Source organism: Amia ocellicauda, chromosome 6 (genome assembly GCF_036373705.1).
Source record: "Amia ocellicauda isolate fAmiCal2 chromosome 6, fAmiCal2.hap1, whole genome shotgun sequence".
NCBI lineage: Eukaryota > Metazoa > Chordata > Actinopteri > Amiiformes > Amiidae > Amia > Amia ocellicauda.
The window spans coordinates 43,272,506-43,290,722 of NC_089855.1; the positions used below are offsets into that span (position 1 = coordinate 43,272,506).

Sequence of the window (18,217 nt, forward strand, 5' to 3'; positions counted from 1 at the left end):
CTTTACCAGTTAGGGGAATGTCTCTCAAAATTCAGGAAATCTGCAACTGTTGCTTTCCTAGGAATGAGAAAAGATAAAGGTTTAGTACACAGTTCACTTGGATTATAATTTTTTACTTGTGACCAATGTTTCCATCTAGTACCCCCCTCCTGTCCGTCAATACAGACTGAAGTGTCTGTAGAAAGAAGGACATTATGCGGTCCTGTCCATTTGGGCCTAAGCCCTGGTCTGCTTGGGATTATTTTAACCATCACTTGCGAACCAACCTCAGGAAGTGTTGTTGGCATTTCCTCTTTGAGCTCCAAGTCCCTGAGGGACTGGAGATCATGTGCTTGTGTTCTATGTTTTTTTAAGTGTGTACATAGCTGTGCTACATACTGTTTAAGATAGTCTTTGAATGGAGCACTGGGATCACTGGGACCCCAGATGCCAGCAGGGAGTTGCATAGCTCTCCCTGTCATTAACTCATATGGAGAAAGCTGAGTACTCCGATTAGGTGACGCTCTAAGTTTATACAGCACAGCGGGGAGTGCTACTGTCCATCCCTTGCCTGTAGTTAACAGGGCTTTTGCCAAACTTTCCTTCAGTGTCCGGTTAGTGCGCTCCACTAAGCCTGAACTCTGAGGGTGATAAGGTATATGAAATCGTTGTTTTACCCCTAGCAGTAAACATGCTTCCTTCATTACCTTACCGGTGAAATGAGTCCCTTGATCTGAGTCCATTTGACGGGGCACACCCCATCGGGGAATAACCTCAGTCGCTAGGACTTGTGCTGCAGTGATGGCAGAGCAGTCCCTGCAGGGGAAAGCCTCAACCCATTTTGTGAAATGGTCAATTATTACCAAGCAATAGGATTTCCCATGACATTTTGTCAGGGGTCCTGTAAAGTCAATTTGAATATTTTCCCACGGACCTCAAGGCCGGGGCTGGTGTGATTTAGTGACTTTGATCGGTTTACCTGGGTTTACTTGTGCGCAAGGAATACACTGTTGACACCACTTCGCAGTGTCCCTGCCTATGCCAGGCCACCACCAGTGTTCACGCAATTGAGTTAACATGGCCTTGCGACCCGTGTGAGCTGGGCCATGGTACTGGTCCAGAAGCGTTGAGCTAATACACTGGGGTGCTAATACACATTGTAAGTTAGGACTTCGCCACAAACCGTCTGAGTGCACTGCACCTCCCTTAACCCACTCTTGTACTTCATCCTCCTCACAGTTTTTCTGTAGCTGTGCGAGGTCAGTAGTTTCTGGTTCTCGGATGCTCACAAGTTTACTAGAGCAGGGGAATCCTGCTAACCTCACATGACTGCCTGTCTCTGCTGCCTTTTTTGCAGCTAGGTCTGCAAAGTGATTCCCACAGGTGCGCGGGCATCCATCATCAGAAAGACTCTGATGAGCTTTCACTTTAACTACTGCTACCTTTTCTGGAAGGTGTGCTGCCTCAGCTAGGGCTATAACATACTCATAATTTTGTATTACTTCTCCTGCTGTTGTTATAAACCCTCTACGTTCCCAGGTTGCCATATAGTCGTGTACTACTCCAAATGCATAGCGACTGTCAGTGAAAATGTTAACTTTAATGTCTTTCGCTATTTTTAATGAATCAGTTAACACCACGAGTTCTGCCACTTGGGCTGAACAGTGTCCTGAAGGGATCCAGATTTTACGACGGTGCTATCATCCAATACCACTGCCCACCCAGTGTGGGGGACTCCATCTATTATTTTCCTGGATCCATCAACATATCGTTCCAAGTCAGGGTCTGTGAGGGGGTTTTCTAGGAAGCGACTGTGGTCCTCCTGGAGCACCAGCTCAGAGCATGTATGCTCTTCTTCCTCCCCTGCTGGGTTTACTCGTGTGTCTTTTATTATTTGTATGGATTTATCTCTGGGGAGCAAAACAGCAAAACAGTCTACGGAGACTGAACACAATTTGCCGGTGTGTAATAATTAAACTAATGTGTGTCCTGTGTGCAGAATCAACTGTGTGTTCATTACAATCGGCTCGCATGCCTGCACTGCCCAAGAGGCGCAGTCTACTGCTGCCATACAGCGATGCATGCCTGCTGCTACCGTGGGTTGCTTTGTGGAGTAATAGGCGACGGGACATTGCCTATCCCCATGTTCCTGTGTCAGAACTGCTGTATAATAGATCCCATCTTGGGATCAGTAGAGGTGAAATGGTTAAGCATGATCTGGTAACCCGAGGGCGGGGGCATTGCTGAGAGCCTGTTTTATTACACGATAGGCTATTTCCTGTTCATGTCCCCAGTCTATGGGGTCCAAGGGAGCCGGGCTCCCTTTGATTAGCGCCTGTATCGGACCTGTGGCTTGTGTGAAATTAGGGATGAAAGTGCGCCAATAATTAAGGAGCCCCATAACTTTACGCACAGCCCTAACATGATGTGGTTTTGGCATATTTAGAATGGCTTCTTGCCTATTATGCGTCATAGATTTTTGTCCTTGTGAAATGTTGTGTCTGAGATATTGAACGTTAGTTAAGCCTATTTGTGCTTTCTTAGGGCTTGCTTTAAATCCTGCCTTTTGTAAGACACCGAGGACTGTAATTAATGCGCCTAAGTGTGCGGTCTCATCAGGAGATGCAATCAAAAGATCATCCACCTACTGGATGATGAAACTATTCCAGGGTGTCAGATCTATGCCTTCTAAAGTCTTGGCCATTGCCTGGTGGAAGAGTGTTGGGCTGTTGTGAAATCCCTGTTGCACTCTAGTCCATGTGTACTGTTTGTCGCATACAGTAAACGTACATTTATCTTAGGAATCAGAGTGGAGTGGCAGGCTTCAAAATCCATTGCTAATATCTAGGATCGTAAAAATAGAGTGTTCGGGTTTCAAATTAGGCATAGAATTAGTGGTTGAATGCGTTTCGTGTATTATTCCTGCATGTTGCAATGTTTGAATAATTGTCTGAACTGCCGTAAAAGCTTCTGGTTTAATAGGAAACTGTTTATGTGCTTTGTGTACTGGACCTGGGATAACTATAGGTTCAATTTTTGCCAGACCACAATCTTGTTTATGTGTTGCCCAAACATCAGGAAATGCCTGACATACGTGTCCAAGTGGTGTGTCTGGCCATATATGAGGTGTTGACGGTGTGAGTGAGATACTAGCGCAATTTGTTGCGTATCTTTGTGTGTCCTTTTTATTCCCGTGTGTATTGGTCCATATTATGCGATTATTATTAGCATCCACTAGTGCGCCGGCTTCTCTAAGGATATCTATACCTAATATTGTCCCCTCTGGGTTTTTACAAACCCAAAAAGACACTGGTATGAGGAGATCGCCTATTTCTAGAAGTTGAGCTGTGCTGAGTGTGGCTGTGATACCTGCGCCACCTACACCTGAGATCTGTAGTCTGCGTTTAGTCAGTGGGAGGGGAGATCGGTTATCGAGACAGAGGCGCCTGTATCCACCGACATTGAACACTGCCGACCCCTAACAGTGCACTTATGTGGAGGCGGGGATCTTCCCCTGTACCGACCTCGGGGCCGAGGCGACCTATTTCCTATTGAGTTTCTCTGTCAGATCTCGGATGATGTGCAGAAGCTCCGCGTCTCCTCTGGGCTGATCGGGGTTTGTCTTGGTCTGATTGCAGGGCGCTTGGTGTCGCCTGGAGCGCCTGCCTTCCAGCACTTGTCCCCCGTGTGCCCTGTCCTCCCACAGAAAGTGCACTTAGGGCGGGTTGATTTAGACCGACAGTCTTTAGCAATATGTCCTATTTGTCCGCAATTGTAACATTTACCTCCGTTTTGTGTTATGACAGATATAGCTGCCACAGCAGTTATTTTAGCTTTTGACTACTTGTTTTCTACCTCTGAAGCCCATTGTACAATCTGCTGATATGTGTTTCCTACAGGCACACCCATATTGAGGATGTCTTGGTGTGCTTTACTAAACCCTTCCTGTAATCATTTTAAACAGATCACATTATCACAGTCCGGAGTGATCTCTAAAAGTAGTGAACTTTCGTTCCGCATAATCGCAGCAAGTCTCTCCTGGCTTCTGTACGAGGCCACAGACTAAACCCCAATTTCCCTGTCTTTACAGCCGCGATGAAGTGAGTGATCCTTAGATTATTATTATCATTTCCAGCTGTTATCCAGGTACCATCCTGCTGGGTTAACCTGTCCCAGATTGGCCTTGGACATTTAGTTTTAATTATTATATGTACGTCTCTAACATCTCATTACATTTTACCCAGAAGTCCAGATTCCCATGATTGGGTTTAAGTTTTGGAAGGTCGCTTAATATTGTGTGTTTCTCTCCGGTTGTAAAGGGGCGATGCACCGACGTTGTTAATGCGTAAAATTGTCCGTCGGCAGAGAGATGTTGTCTAGTGCGCATCTCTGTAGGTGCTATTTGTATTTTTTCTGACTTGAATGAACTCAAATCTGGGTAAAGTTTAGACTCTGTTCTATTATCAGGGGGGTTGTCTGAATGTTTACATGGTGGAGGGGCAGAAGCACCAAACCCACATCCCCCATATTTTTCGCATTCATGTTCCCAGGCTCTTCGGTCTAAATCGTCCCAGTCGGGTTCATTTCCCTACATTATTAGTTCATTCTTTATTTTTCTCTTCCTCATTTCTAATTCTTTTCTCATTATCTATCTCTGTTTGCATCTCAGTGACATTCTCTTTTCATTCTTTTATTGTTGCTGTATTTTCCTCATCCATTGCGATTAGTTTCTTCTCTAATTTCGCACTATATTGACAAAGAATTACGGAAGCTTTATTGGTTTTCTCTCTCTTTTCCTTATTCCACCATTCTCTATGCTGTTTGGGAACCCAGTTAGGATCCCATCCTGCCTTTTCCATCTAAAGTTTAAGTTTTAAAAACTTCTCTTGTAGGTATTCACATATAGACACGTCTTGTAATGCCATAATGCCAACCCTATCTTTGCCAACGATGGGGCTATAACGTTGGACTTTATGTACCTCTGGTTCCGTCTGGTTATTGACTGCCACTAACTCTGGCCCTGGCATACAAGGATTTCCTTGCTTAACCTGGGGCTCAGCAGGCCTCGTCGTACTTTTTGGTTCCCTTGGCATCTCTCCCCACAGATCTGTCTTACCTGGAGTTCACCCTACTGTGATCCTCCGCTGTACAGTCAACCTTTCTGTTTGTTTTACCTCTACCTCTCCACAGGTTCTCTTTAAATTACAATCTGAGAGCCTCACACAATCCCGAGATCAAATCTAAATATACAGGGTGGTCATTTTAAAGGTACTCACCCATGCTTTGGTCCCGGGAGTGGAGGCAAGTTCAGATCCTCGTTCGTTATGCCAAGTTGTAGAACCGTGTCAGAAATAAGTGGAGAAGTCGCGGAGATAAAGCAAACAGAACTTTAATCGAGCCGCTCGGAAGCCCCACGTCAGGAATAACTCCTTCAGTGAGACTTAATGTTTTCAAACATGAGTATAACTTTATTGGAAAAATGACGTAACATCTTATGGCCGTTCATCCAATCAGAAGATATAGGTCTGGGTCCATTTTACGATCTGTCCTCCCGTGAAGAGGTGATGGATCCAAAGCAGATGTCTGTCTTTGATGTGCACTAAGAAGACGCGATCCCACGGTCTTCATTTACCTTGTGTCAATCGCTCTTTAACAAAAACAATTCCTCCCTATCTGGAGAAACAATTCAGTCATAAACAAATTCTCAGCAGACAGCTGTAGGCTATTTCGGCACAGTGTAATCTTTCATTACTGACAGGAGTTTCTAACAAACCAACCTTGTTGACCCTTTACTTGTCCTGCTAAATCTAATCTGCTCAGTGTATATACAAAACTACTTCTAATGCTAGTAATAATATAAAACATTATATAATTATCACAAAACACTTTCTTCAACTTCCTTTACAGAGTCTTCATTCCCTCCTTTTTGGCAATAGAAATGAAGCGAAATGAAGCCAAAATAATCGTGTTTGTCAGTTACAATAATTTCTTCCTCCGGAGGGGCAGGTGGTATAGTGCTGCGTGTTCAGCTCCCATTAATCCCAACCTGCCACCTACGAGGTGTGTATGTATGTACAGCGAGGTATTCAAATAATCAGGGGATAGGAATGTATTTTTATTTGCCTGGTCGGGCCAACAATTATGTCATAACTACACCTTATTGAATATTGAGCTTTTTTATGGAAATTGCAGTGGCCACCTACAATTACCTGGAGCTTTACTGTGTATCTCAAATTATATTTCATCCTGCCCCAGGTCATAAAGGTCAATCCCCAGTTACATAATACATACATTGTTTTGCTTCTAAAGGAATACAAAAGTCAGCAAACATGTTATTTTTACAAATTCAATTATTCACATATATTTCTGATGCATTTTAATTGATAAACAATGTACATTCCATACCTCTCAAGAGAAGGGCAATGGACTTATTCTTACTTCATGACTCTTATTCTATTCATTTGAGTAATTTGACATCTCCACCAAAAGTACATTATAAACTACCAATACAAGAATATATGCTACTGCAGATGTCATCTGTGCTGTTTTCACAATGTATTGCAGATTCCTATAATCTGGACAACCTTAATTTCAGTATTTAAATTTATTTCTCCATTAAGTCAAGCATCACTTCAGCGTTGTGGACCTCAACATTGGTCTGTTCAATATGCCGTGAGGCTGTCTTTAAAGCCGCGCCCTCGGCCTACTGTGTCTCAATGAGAACACCTGCGTCTTCTCCATATGCACCTCTGCCACCACGGGTCAGACATCGATTCCTTCAGGACATGATTCATAATGTGCATATCTGCCAAGTGGAATAGATCGGTCATCTGAAGACACAATGTGTGGTTCGCACAACATCAGAGATCTTCCTTATAAAAGGCATCTCTATCACATGGACAGTAGTTGACATTCACACAATCTATGAGGTTTCCAGTAAAGGGACAATTCATAATAATAATCTTGATCCCAAATTTTCACAGATTATTTCAGTACAGCACTCAGGTGTCGTCAGCAGCATCATATCTCCTGTGTTACTGAATCAACTTTACTACCTAGTGTAAATACTCTTTCTTGTGTGGAGCTGTCAAACTTTCAAAACAATGCGCTTATCTCTTTGCTTTTATCTGACTTATATATCTAAGACTATTTTAATAATTATTACAGCAGCTCTTTCAACAACAAAGTTAATAGTTGTTAGCTAAATGATCATAGTTGACCTCACAGACACTTTCACTGCCCCAACCCCACCCCCCTTTTTTTTTTTTTTGTTAATTTTTTTTTTGTTTGGGGGGGTGAATCCCTTCCTGATTAATAGGGTATTTCTGTTTGGGAAAGCACTATTTCCATACACTTTCATGGCTTTAGATTTTAAACTATATCTCATTCAATTATTTATTTATTTTACATTAAGTTATACCTTAAGTAACTTCCTTATTTTCCCTCATATTCCATTCAATCGCCATCAAAACTCTTGTGCTGAAAGTGGCAGCACATTTCTTTCACACATACCAAACTCCCTTTTTACAGCTTCCCAAGCCTCATCGACTCTTAAACCCCTTGTCAACGTCCTCAAACCTTCATCAACATCGCTCAGACCCTCTGAAAACATCACTCTGTATCCTAACAGCTGTTCTTTCTCCTTTTCCTAATTTTTTACTACACAATTCAAGTTATATTTATTGACATGTATTATTACTATTTATACACATATTTCGCTCCATTATTTGAGTTAATAAGTAAAGATATTTTCCTAATAAAATATATTTTTAGAAAATAAGCATTTTAATTGATTTCAATAATGATTCCCAGATACCTCAGGAAAACAAATTTTCAAAAAAAATGTGTTCAGTCAATGATTTCCCCAATGAAGAGCCTGCGTGGGCACTAAGACTGTCCGCCTGCATGGCTCATATATGTCTTTATTGTGTCACTTCCTCCTATTGAAGTCCAATCTACACCGGTACATGTTCAGAAGAACTGATCCCTAAGCCTTTAGCAGCTGGTGTATGAACACACATACAATTATACAGCATTTTCTGCAGCTTCGCAAGACCTAATTTTAAACATTGTTGGTCAATTAGATATTTAGTGAGGACCCTCTATTTCCATTTCTTCCTCCATAATTGCTAAAATAAAGTTTTACTGACATTTTATTGACCCTACCACTGCATAGGACACATCTGTTACATGAACGCTACTGTATGGCACATACATTGAAAACTACAGAGAGAGACAGAAAGACAGGCAGACAGACAGACAGTAACACAGCCACCCACCCACCCACTCACACACACACACACACACACAATCTATCTCTCTCTCTCTCACACACACACACAGCCAGCAAGACACAGAGCCAGCCATCTCAGCGATGACATCACGAACCTCTCTCTGAGCTGACTGCTATGACATCACAGAGCACGTGCATTCCGTTGCTTGCCATCTATCAACCACTCAGTCACTGCCAGCCAGACTGCCTGGCTGGCTGGATGGGGTAGCTGTTTGCTGCTGCTGCGTACCTTAGCAAGCTTATTTGCTTGACCGGCCTTCCTCCTCCTCCGCCCACATGCCCACCTATGCCCGATCTGCTGTTCACCTGGATCACAGCACATGTGCTAGGGCACATCTGTAACATAAACTAGGGAACATTCGTCACATGCTTAGGGAACATTCATAACATACAGGGAACATTTGTAAAACGAATTAGGGAACATTTGTGACATACTAAAAATACATACTGGTAAGATGTTGGGCACATTTGAAACAACAAAAATGGCATTTGGTTTTTTATAAGGGACATTTATACCAGTCTGTGCAAATATCTATGCATATTCCAATGTTTGCTGCAGGACTTACAGATTGAGTGAGGGGGTCAGTATGTTTGATTCAGAACTAACCACTGCTTCCTCAATTTTGTTTTAAACATAATTTTTTTTAAAAGTGTGCTATATATTGGTCTGGAAAAAAGGAGCAGTGGTCCCTAAGACAATTCTTTTATTTTTTTTTAACACAATTCCTAAAACCCATTTTCTGTAAAATATGTTATCAACTTGCATTAATAGATCATCCAAACTACAATCATACTGTAAGAGAATTTGGGATTGCTTGGTTTTTCAGTCAATCTAAATAAATAGTTGAACTGAAAACTTATAGGTCCTTTTTTTTTAAGATTCTTTTTAGAGGGAAGATGTGGTCAAGTCACAGATGTGCAATAATCATTTATTTTGACAAAAATAGGAAACTAATATAATTCAATTATATTACTGAAAATAAGTAATATTAAGCTTCTGCTGGATTACAGTAAGAAACAGATAATACCCATTTTCTTCTTTCTCCTCACAGTACAGCTTATAGGCCAGTCTGGTCAGGCAGGAAGCAGTGTGTCTCTCTCTGTCTCTCCTCTCCAGCTCAGTCTTATCGTTGCAGGATGAAGAAGTTAAGAGAACTCAAATTCTCGTTGTTTTCCCTTTTATAAGGTTTCCTTCCATCCAATAGCATTTTGCCACCACCATGACGTGTCTTATGCTAAAGTAATCTAGAAGTGGGGCGTCATTTTGAATTTGGCTAAGAGCCAATCAGAGGACAGGTCCCTTTTGGTCTCTGGTCATAAAGATAGGGTTACCAGGGCTACCAGAGGATACCAGGGGCTACCAGATGAAAGGGAGGAGGTCTGTTTCCTCTACCAAACCAGATGGTATAGAATTTCCCATAGAAAAATACATTCTAACAAATAATATCTTACAGTACAAAACAGGGATTAAATTAAGTATTTTAACCACAAAGTATTGGCTACAGTTATGATGCCTACTTCACTGTTCATAGTATTGCCTACAGTTATGATGCCTACTTCACTGTTCATATGCATACAGTTTCTGAGGTCTGGACCACTGCACAGTAGTCCCATGGAGTTGTAGTCCAGACCACTGCAAAATTCGTGCTGAAGTGATCTGGATCACCACACAATGGCCGAAGGACCACTGCAAACTTGGATTTCAATGTTTTTGTGTAATCCATGTTGCAATAGCACCTACCATGTTCCTTTGTGGTGAGCTGGTTAATTCTGTTCTGGGAAATCCACAATCCTGCAGGTTTAATAAGTCTCTCTACACATCAGTCCCTGAGTACCTTCAACCAATGGTAATTTTGACCAATTAAGCCCAAGAATTGAGTCGATTAAGTTTTCAAGGACTACCCAGTAAAGACGTGAACTCACGACTAGGTCACACTGTGAGCTCTCCAGAGCAGACATTACACTGAGCTCAGTGTGAGCTCACTTAGCGCTTTTCCACCGACATGGTGCCGGTGCTGGAGCCAGAGCCGCTGCTCGGCCTGGGATCCAGCTGATCTTTTTGTGAACTGTTCCGCTTTTCCATCGGTTTTGGAATCGAACGCTGACGTCACTGGATGTGGGCGTTCCCAAGTGTGGAGTAGAAGTGGAGAAACACAGCAATAATAATCGGCACCGAGGCGACTGTGTCTTTAACATCACAATCAAACTCATACCGCGTCTATGGCAAATCGTAACCCTAATGTTACATATGTTCCATAAATATGTGTTTTGCAGAATACACAAGCAAACGTTATGCAATATCAGCATTTTATCGACACACATAATAGATCTTATTGTTCTTTAACATTGATGAGAATAATTAACAAGAATTAATTTACTGTTGAAGATGTAACCCTTACCCAGTGGCTAACCCTAACAATATGTTACAAATTTTCCCTAAACACTTATTTTTTAAGATCAATAAAAAACCTTTAGGAATTTTAAACTTTTAAAGATACACATAGGTAATACCAATGTGCTTTAACAATGCCGGAAATAAAAATGTGTTTATCTATAATAGTGAAGATATTGTATAGATGTATATCTTTCATATACACAAATAGAAAAAAAAAAACAGTTTCATAACCGAATATAGAACTGAAACTTTCACACAATCCATGAAAAATTGAATTTAAACATTTACAGTTCTTAGCAATTCTATATATCAATTATATTCATAACCCTAACCCTAACACTAACCCTTACTTTAAGTAATAAATGTTCCCTAAACACTTATTTTGCAGGATCAATAAAAAACTGTCAGGATTTTTTAAACTTTTACTGACACACACAGTTAAAAGCAATGTGTTATAACTTTACCACAAATCATAATCCATATATCTTTAATTGTTTTGACATTATTAAGATATAATGCATCTTTCACATAGGGAACATTTGTAACATGATAGGAAAAACAAACAAATGATGTAACTTTGAAAATATTCAATATTACAGCATACAATTTGTCAGGCTTTATGACAGAATTTATGACATAATCTGTAAATATCAAGCAAACAGCATTTGGTGTTCACGAGAAAAAAAAAATGAGATCAAAGCTATCAGACTTTAGCAGCTGGTGTATAAACACACATACGATTATACAGCATTTTTTGCAGTTTCGCAAGACCAAATTTTAAATGTTGTTGGTAAATTAGATAATTAGTGCGGACCCTCTATTTGCATTTGATCCCCTCTATAATTGCTAAAATAAAGTTTTACTGACATTTTATTGACCTTACCACTGCATAGGACACATCTGTAACATGAACGCTACTGAATGGCACATATATTGAAAACTACAGAAAATTGAAACAAATCCAATTTACACTTCATAAATAATCTTAAAATGTTTCCAAACACATTTTTGGTAAACAAAAAGAGAGATTGTTACATATGTTCCCTATGATGCATCTACAGAGCGAGAGACAGAGAGAGAGAGAGAGAGAGAGAGAGACAGACAGACAGACAGACACTAACACAGCCACCCACCCACCCACTCACACACACACACACACACACACACACACACAGCCAGCAAGACACACAGAGCCAGCCAGCTCAGCGATGACATCACGAACCTCTCTCTGAGCTGACTGCTATGACATCACAGAGCACGTGCATTCCGTTGCTTGCCGTCTGTCAACCACTCAGTCACTGCCAGCCAGACTGCCTGGCTGGCTGGATGGGGGGGCTGTTTGCTGCTGCTGCATACCTTAGCAAGCTTATTTGCTTGACCGGCCTTCCTCCTCCTCCGCCCACATGCCCACCTATGCCCGATCTGCTGTTCACCTGGATCACAGCTCCGCCCCAACAAGGCAGAGCCTCCCAAGAATGGTACAAACTCATCCACGTTCCCCTCCATGGAAAGCTTTAGCAAAAGGCAAAAGCGTTATAAGTAATGAAGAGGAACCCGAGACGCTTCCGACAAGCCGTACATATTTGTGTGAATTAAAGATCACATTTTATTACATTTTGTTTTTCTGTACTTTATTACATCTTATTTTGATTTATAATTGTATTGTTTATTTTCCATATATATGTATGTATGTATGTATGTATGTATGTATGTTTGCATGTCCAATTGCTTTCACAATATAAATGCACTGAATTGAGAGAGAGAGAGAGAGAGAGAGATAGAGAGAAGTGCTAGGGCACATCTGTAACATAAACTAGGGAACATTCGTCACATGCTTAGGGAAAGGTACTAAAAGGTCATATACTGGTAAGATGTTGGGCACATTTGAAACAACAAAAATGGCATTTGGTTATTTATAAGGGACATTTATACCAGTCTGTGCAAATATCTATGCATATTCCAATGTTTGCTGCAGGACTTACAGATTGAGTGAGGGGGTCAATATGTTTGATTCAGAACCACTGCTTCCTCCATTTTGTATTTGAGTAGAAGTGAAGAAACACTGCAATAATAATCAACCCCGACTGCGGCTGCTTTTCTAAATCCTATTTAACATCACAATCATTCTGCGTCTACACACAGCACAGATACATTGTAAAAACCAAACAAAAAACACGAAATAACATGTAGAAAACCAGAAACGAACATACAAGTATACGAATATGCTAAGATCAGCCTTTTATTTGTATTTATTTGTATTGATGCATTAAGGGATTTACATCCAATTTGCTATTTCAGACACTTTCACTGTATTGACTAAAATACAGGATGAGTTCACATGCATTCGTCACCATGCACACAGTTCACTTTTTCATTCATTTTGTGGTGTATCTTTAATTTTATTCTTATTAAAAAAACAATTGGCTAGCCTATTGATTATGGATGCGACTGTTTTGTTGGTTTTTGCGGCACAATTGTGGGCAGATCAATAAACTGTTGGACCATCTCAGGTGATGTTAATGCTTTGATGGGATATTGTGCTTATTGATGAAGTCTGTGATGAAGGTCTAAAATCACTGTTGCATTGTCCCTGATGCCAGACACACAGCAATGCTCGAAAGGTCCCCCATTTCATAATTACATTATCATAAAGCACCCAAGTCATGGTGGTGGCAAAATGCTATTGGTTGGAAGGAAACCTTATAAAAGGGAAAACAAAGATAATTTGAGTTCTCTTAACTTCTTCATCCTGCAACGAGACACAAGAGAGAGCTGGAGAGGAGAGAGAGAGAGAGAGACACACTGCTTCCTGCCTGACCAGACTGGCCTATAAGCTGTACTGTGAGGAGAAAGAAGAAAATGGGTATTATCTGTTTCTTACTGTAATCCAGCAGAAGCTTAATATTACTTATTTTCAGTAATATAATTGAATGATATTAGTTTCGTATTTTTGTCAAAATAAATGATTATTGCACATCTGTGACTTGACCGCATCTTCCCTCTAAAAAGAATCTTAAAAGAGAAACCAATTGACTATGAGTTTTCAGTTCAACTATTTATTTATATTGACTGAAAACCCAAGCATTCAAAATTCTCTTACAATTGTTTATTAACAATTATAATTGCTCGGTTATTTGGCTTCACGGCTGTGCTGTCACCACTGTTGTTATTATTGTCTGTGTCAATTTGTGTTTTTAGTTATTATCTTTGATAGCTAATCCGACTCTGTTCCGTCCACGCTCTGGGGCTCCGGTGTGCTTCGGTTTCGGCTACAAATTGCACACTTTCAAAATAATAGTTCTGTTTATTGTAGCATAAGGTACACTTATAAATTTCAATTCAAGAAGTGAATTTATAGTATCACCTTATCACGAATCCTGGAATCTTGTAGAACTCAATTTCCGTAATAATTGGACGCAGACTCCAATTCCAAAGATATAAATTGTCAAATTAATTCAAAAACAAAGACTAAATGTAGCACTACACCAATTATACAAAAGTGCAAAACTAATTAACATTCATCTCTAGATCAACAACTCAAAGACAAATCACTTCCGTGACCAAATCAAAGACCATTTGATCGCATATGATATCACACAAATGGTTAAACAAAAAAGGTTATAAACACATTGACTACAATACCGGTTAGTAAGACGAAGGTGAGTCTCTCATTAGTATTGTTAGTCAGACATTAAATAACTACGCAGGTTAGTATTTAATGTCAGGTAACTTCTCGTTATATATATATATATGTCTCATTTACGTAGGTGCCGAGAAAGATCCTATCATTACTTGTTACCACAATTTCCCATAACTGATTATTATTCAATGATTAAAGATAGGCAGGGCCACCTATAATCTGGTGTCTATTAACTTGTGTCAATTTCAGACTAAACAGTTAATCAGGAATGAGAAGATATTTCTCGGCGTTGACAGATTTTATTTCTAAAATTATCAACAAAACAGTTTAATGCAACACAAATTTATATTGAAGAAAACGAAATGATATTACACATTCTAGAGTTATGAATCACAGATTAACATTTCTAATTGATTTCTCAAATGTCATGAATCACAAACTGTTAAACTTATCTGAACTTCGTCGCAGAGAGGCCTCTCTGGCTTCGGGCTCAGATAAAAGCACACGGCACGAGGTCCGTGTGATTTGGACAAAGGCAGTCCGGTTCGGCTTTGTCCAAGAACTTCCACTGAATCGATGCACCTGGAAGTTGGGGTTTCTCGAATGTAGAGTCTTTTCCAAACCGATTTTCCACTGGTTTGAAGGCTCCAAGGTTGTGCACAAAATCTTCTTTGTAAGCAGGGTTTCCACCATAGTTACTTGAAGACAAAGTCTTTGAGGAAAGCAGGGCCTTGTTCGTTCCAAGGGTCGAGTTTCTTAAGACTCAGTAGCTATTTAAATGACTGACACTTTCGTATACAGTCGACTTAGTCAATTGTCCAGCTGTAAAAACTCCACTGATCAGGTTTGCACAGGCGGTCAGTGCAGTCTGTAAAATTCTTTATTTGAAAAAGTCCTTTAAAACAATTCTTCGTACGGCTCAATCTCCTTCTCCCAGTTTAACTCTTCTGTTGCCGACAAAGACTTGGTTGGTTTCTGGTTCCAGTTCTGGCAACAGAGCTACAGGTTGAGCTGTGGCAGCGAGTTACTGGTTCAGGTCAGAGAGAGAGAGAGAGAGAGAGAGAGAGAGAGAGAGAGAGAGACCGTGTGCTGTTCTGTATACGCCTGTCAGATCAATAGGTGATTGGTTCTTGAGTTTGTGAGATTGGATTTCGGTTTCAGCCCCCAGTGTTCTATTGGAGGGGGGCTTGATTTATGAATGATGTCAATCCATGCCATCTTTTGGAAATGCCGGTTGGCCCGGGTTCGTAGCTCTATGTCAGGATTTCGGCTCTCGTCCACTTCAAAGAGTTTTTATTACCTACAGGCCCACTTCTCCAGACATCCCACAGCAGGATTCCAAACTATTTGGCCTATTTGTGGTGCCATCCTCCCCAAAACTGTCACTTTGATGTAAACCAGTTCCAAGCTGATGAGTTAAGAAAATCTGATAACTTTGGGGGGAGAGGTCTTCATTAGATCAGTGCATCAGCTCAGAGCTAAAATGCTCTAATCAAAATACACCAAACATAATGCTACAGTGTTTATTAATTTCTATGCCCCCAATGCTGTGAGAGACAGACTGTCAGTGTTTTCGGTGCTCAGCAAAGCGCTAGCAGACTGTGGGGCTGAGGAGATCCTGGTTTTGGGGGGGTGATTGGAACTGTACTGTGGACTATAGATTAGATAGCAATCATTTGGAGCCCAGTCCACAGTCGACAAAACAGCTGGAAGGTAATACACAGTTGCACAATCTGGTCGATGTCAGGAGGAATGCCAACCCAAAGGTGATACAGTACACCTGGGTGAGGCCGGGTTCTAGCATTATGTCGCTAGCCAGGCTGGATAGATTTTATACCTTTAGACATCATGTCAATCTGATCGGTGGCTTCCATATCACCCCCTCCTGACCACTGACCACTGTCTCATCACTGTGAGTGTCACCCTGCCTCCTGTCCGGCTGCGCAGTGCCTACTGGCTTTTCAATAATAGCTTGCTGCAGGACAGGATTTTTTGTAATTCTTTTCTTTTTTTTTGGCAGAGATCAGAGCGCCCTAGGTTTGCCTCCCTGAGACAGTGGTGGGACATTGGCAAGGTTCAGACCAGGCTCTTCTGCCAGAAGTACACTGAGCATAGGACTGACAGCTTGAATGAATCTATGAAGGAGTTAGAAGGAGAGATTCAGGTGCTCCACCGAGCCTTGGACTCTGGAGATTCAGTGGCATTAGAGGACCTCAATGCGATGCAGCAGGCATTGTCAGAGCTGCAATGGTGCGCTCGCAGTTCCAGAGCCTGACACAGATGGATGCGCCCATCAAGTTCTTCTTTGGGTTGGAATGCAGGCGGCAGCAGAGCAGGGTGATGCTCTGCCAGAGGACGGCTGAGGGCCGCGTGCTGCAGGATGGGCAAGAGATGCGTAGTCATGCCGCCCAGTTCTATAGGGAGCTGTACTCCGCAGAGCCGGGCAGCCTGGAGCAGCAGCAGCAGTTTCTGCAGGGTCTGCCTAAGTTCCCACAGGATGGGGTCAAGGGGCTGGAGGCCCTACTAACTCTGGCAGAGCTGACCTGCGCAATGCAAGAGCTCAATAAGGGCTGGGCACCGGGGCTGGATGGGCTCACTGTGGAGTTTTTCTCAGAGTTTTGGACTGAGCTGGGCCCGGACCTGCTCTCAGTGCTGCAGGAGGGACTGTGAGCTGGGCTGCTGCCCATTAGCTGTCGTAGAGCTATTCTGACCCTGCTGCCCAAGAAGGGGAATCTGTCCTCCATTGTGAACATGAGGCCAGTGGCGCTGCTGTGTCAGCACTATAAGATCCTGTCTAAGGCTCTGGCTAAGCGGCTCAGAGACATCATGCCGGCCGCAGTGCCTGTTTCAGGTGCTGAGAGCAGTTGGTGTCGGCCCGCGGTTCGTAGAATTTATTCAGCTGCTGTACTGTCATGTGTTTATTGTGCTGAAGATCAATGGTGGCCTGAGTGAGCCTATCCCCATCCATCGAGACATCAGACAGGGCTGCAGTCTGTCAGGGATGCTATACTCCCTTTCTATCGAGCCCCTGCTGCACAGGCTGCTAGCCGGGCTGTCCATCCCTTGTCACCCAAGGGTGTCGGCCTATGCTGCTGAGACACACAGTCTGGCCAGCGAGACGTCCAGGTCATTGTGGGAGTGTCTGGAGGAGTTCAGCAGGGCATCCTCAGCCAGGGTCAACTGGGGCAAGAGCAGCGCTCATCTGGATGGGGTATGGGAGGTTTTTGCACCCCCTGCCCTTCCTGCGGGGCTGCAGTGGTCTCTCTCAGGCCCTCGGGTGCTGGGTGTGACTTTGTGCGAGACGCAGGAGAACTGGGCTGGCCTGCTGGAGAGGGTACAGGGCCGGTTGAGGGCATGGCGCTGGCTGCTGCCCCAGCTCTCCATTAGGGGGTGAGCAATTGTTATTAATATCTTGGTGGCCTCCATGCTCTGGCACACTTATGCATGTCCGGCCCTGGTGTGCCAGATACAGACCCCGCTCCTGGATTTCTTCTGGGGCGGGCTGCACTGGGTGCGCAAAGCAGTGCTGTACCTGCCGCTCCAGGAGGGGGGACAGGGGTTGGTAGATCTGTTAAGCAGGCTGAGTGCCTTTCGGATGCACTACCACTGCATAGGACACATCTGTAACATGAACGCTACTGAATGGCACATACATTGAAAACTACGGAGAATTGAGACTTATCCAATTTACACTTCATAAATCATCTTAAAACGTTTCCAACCAAGGCAAAACCCACTTGAAATACGTTCATTCACATTTTTGGTAAATAAAAAGAGAGATTGTTACATATGTTCCCTATGATGCATCTACAGAGACAGAGAGAGAGAGAGAGAGAGAGAGAGAGAGAGAGAGAGAGAGAGAGAGAGAGAGAGACACAGACAGGCAGACAGACACTAACACAGCCACCCA

At 42.3% G+C, this 18,217-nt stretch overlaps 1 non-coding gene across 1 annotated transcript; it reads right to left on the bottom strand.

Moving 5' to 3' along the window:
- Positions 1-12,114: 12,114 nt before the first annotated feature.
- On the bottom strand, positions 12,115-12,229 carry LOC136751924 (U5 spliceosomal RNA). Its single transcript, XR_010817111.1, has one exon. It is a non-coding gene; the product is annotated as a U5 spliceosomal RNA (small nuclear RNA).
- Between the last annotated feature and the right edge of the window lie 5,988 nt (positions 12,230-18,217).